The following is a 3,714-nucleotide window of genomic DNA, read 5'->3' on the forward strand; positions in this document are numbered from 1 at the left end:
AGGAGGGAGGGCGACTTGATTGGGGGAGGGGGAGGGAAATGGGGGGCAGTGGTGGGGAAAGATGGAAATCTTTAATAAATAAATAAATTAAATTAAATTAAAATAAAATTAAAGATATGTACAGGGAGTCTACATTCTATATGTTATTATGATATCTTTGAATTTTAAAATTTCTGATGAACAAACAATCACTGCTAGGAAACTTTAGATTGCAAAGGCTGCTCAATTAAGCCAACATATATATTTAAAAAAATGTCTTGACTTTAAAATGGAATTCAAATGTGTATTACTTTTGGGAAGAGTTTTCTTTTCTTCCCCCCAAAAAACAAAAGTCTGTGAACTCATTTAGAGTTTTAAAAAAATCATGTTTGATTGGGGAAAACCCCTTGAAAATCCTGACTACAGACATAAAAAACAAAACAAAATTAAAAAAAACCCACTAAAACACATAACATATATTTTACCTGATCAGACATAAAACAAAACATTATCTTTAAGTAACCTGTCCAAACCACATAGTCCATATTTGTGTTAATATAAATATGCATATTCCTTTAAAAGTTCATTCTAATTCAGAAAATAAAATAGTCAAATAAAAATAGAGCACCCAGTTGATCCACCTTCTCAGAGCACATCTTTTAGTTTACTCAGACTTCTGCATACACAACAGTTTTAAGACTGCTGCTTTTGATGGTCTAGACTCACAAACTACTCGAGCCAAGACTTGACTATTACCCAGATGTTATTAGTGTCTCTTAATGATGTCAGTACCCACAATAACAACAGCAACAACTAAAATATCAAAAAAAATCCAATGTCCACATCCACAAGAAATGGGTTATGGATGTTGGTTATCATTTGACAGGATTGGTTACAAGTTATTATTGCTAAAGGGCAAAAAAATTGAGCAAAGGAGATTAAATTCAGGAATCTCATTCTGAAAATAAAAGGGGGATATAGAAATGACAGTTTGAAAGGTTAGATTATTAAATCTACTTGTTTTATTCTTTTAAATAGAAAACAAGCTGTCTTTTTTTCTTCTACATACCAAACCTAATTCCCACTCCCTTCCCTCCTCCCATTTCCTCCACCTGCCCTGCCACTCCACCCCATCCACAACTCAGAGAGTAACACACATTGCTTTGGGAAAGTACAAGGTCTCTGCATTATATCTAGGCTTAGCAAGGTACCCATGTGTTATCTGAGGTTTTCTGTCCTACCCGGACCTTGTTCTGCTCAGTTTCCACAATCATTAAGTCCCAAAGAAATCACACAGAGGTCTACATTAATCATAAACTGATTGTCCCTTTATCTCAGGCTTCTTATTAACTCTTATAACTTATATTAACTCATTATTCTAGTAGATGTTAGCCTCATGGCTCAGTACCTTTTTTAGTAAGGCAATCACATCCTCCCAGGACTGAGGAGAAGTGGGCTTCTGCCTTCCCAGAATTCTCCTGTTGTCATTGACCTGCCTTTACCTCTTGTCTGGTTGTCCTGCCTATACTTCTTGCCTGGCTACTGGTCAATCAGTGTTTATTTAAAACATAATTAACAGAATATAGACAATTGTCCCACACTACCCATGCAAAGAGAATAGGATCCAAAATATCCAGTACAAGCAGTAGGGATAATCTTGGTGCCACTCAGTGACCCCACAGTCTGCCACAGTCATACTCAACTGTCACCCACATTCAGTGGGTCCAGATTGGTCCCACGCTGGTTCCTTTCCTCTCCATCTGGAGTTGGTGAGTTCTCATTAGCTCAGGTAAACCGTTTCAGTGGATGTCCTGAAAACAATACAAAGAATTAATGAAAACAAAAAGCTGGTTCTTTGAGAAAAATCACCAAGATAGAAAAACCCTTATTCAAACTGATCAAAGGGCAGAGAAAGAACATCCAAATTAACAAAATCAGAAATGAAGAGGGGGGATAGAATAACAGACACTGAGGCAATTAGGAAAATATTGGGTCATACTCCAAAACCTAGAGTTTTAGAGTATGTTTGTACTACACAAAACTGGAAAATTTAAAAGAAATGAACAATTTTCTGGATAGGTACCACATACCAAAACTAAATCAGGACCAAGTGAACAATTTAAATAGACCTATAATGTGCAAGGAAATAGAAACAGTCATCAAAAGCCTACCAAACATAAAATCCCAGTGCCAGATGGTTTCAGTGCAGAATTCTACAAGACCTTCAAAGAAGAGATAATACCCATGCTCCTCAAAGTATTCCACATAATAGAGACAGAAGGAACATTGCCATACTTTTTATGAGGCTAAAGTTACCCTGATACTGAAACCACGCAAAGCCTCAACCAAGAAAGAGAATTAAAGATCAGTCTCACTCATGAACATAGATGCAAAAATACTCAATAAAATTCTGGCAAATCAAATCCAAGAACACATCAAAAAAATATCTGCCATGATCAAGTTGACTTCATTCCAGAGATGCAGAAAAGGTTCAACACACAAAAAATAATCTATCAGTATAATCCACCATATAAATAAACTGAAAGAGAAGACCATATGATCATCTCATTAGATGCTGAAAGGCATTTGACAAAATCCAACCATCCTTTATGATAAAGGTCTTTGAGAGATCAGGGATACAAGGAACATCTTCAAACATAATTAAAGCAACATGCAGCAATCTGAGAGCCAATATCAAATTAAATGGAGAGAAACTCAATGCAATTCCATTAAATTTACTTTTAAAACTACAAAGGCAACTACTAGTCTTAAATATTTTACATTGGTATGGATTTTTATAAATTGATACAAATTTAAGTTTGTTTTATTATCCTGTATGCTTCCTTCAACTTTTGATTGGGAAGTTGTGCTTATGCAGCTCATTTACAAATAATGTGTAATTAAGAAATAGAGGTTAGTAGTTTGTCATCTATAATAAACAAATTTGCAGTCAGTTATAAAAGGTTTGTTTTTAAGGTTGAACAGATATGTTTAGATAGATAGATAAATGTTCTCCAAACACTTCAAAGATGTATAGAATATGACATTTAAGATGTTTAATAACCTTGAGGCTTTTTATTACCTTGAGACACATCTCCTCCTGACAGCACCAATCTACTTCAGGGAAGATGAAGGGAATTAAAGGATCTCTGTATGATGTTTACATTTTTGTGGCAAAACTAGCATTTTGGACAAGGAACTGTTATTACCTCCACTACTGACAGTATGCTGTGCAAATAAAACCAAAAGAACACAAATGAAATGACTGTCAAATTTTGCAAAAACAATGTAGGACAGTTTCTTAAAAATCCCTGCTTCTCAGAAATGTCTGTCATATATGTTAAACCTGTACACCAAAGATATATACCCCAATGTTGCAGTGGAACTTTGGATGATAGTACAAACAACCATACCTCCCTGACATTACATCTTCCCAAGGTCTTTGATGGAGGTAAAGACTAAATAGTTAGATTTATACCTTTTATTAATTATGATAAAAGTAAAATTAGATATAAAAGTTTAGACTCACAAAGATAAAATATATAATAGAGTGTTTTCTCTATATTTGCCAAACACAAATGGACTGGATACTAAATCTTATTTGATAACTGTTTTATGTTGTATATAATTTTAGTTTGTTAAAATTTAAACCTTCCTTTTTAATTAGACAAAAGGGTGAAATGCTGTTGGATAATACTTTTATACACTATGAACATGTATTGCTCACATTGGTTT

This window comes from Microtus ochrogaster, unplaced genomic scaffold (assembly GCF_000317375.1).
Source record: "Microtus ochrogaster isolate Prairie Vole_2 unplaced genomic scaffold, MicOch1.0 UNK46, whole genome shotgun sequence".
In the NCBI taxonomy this organism is placed as follows: Eukaryota; Metazoa; Chordata; class Mammalia; order Rodentia; family Cricetidae; genus Microtus; species Microtus ochrogaster.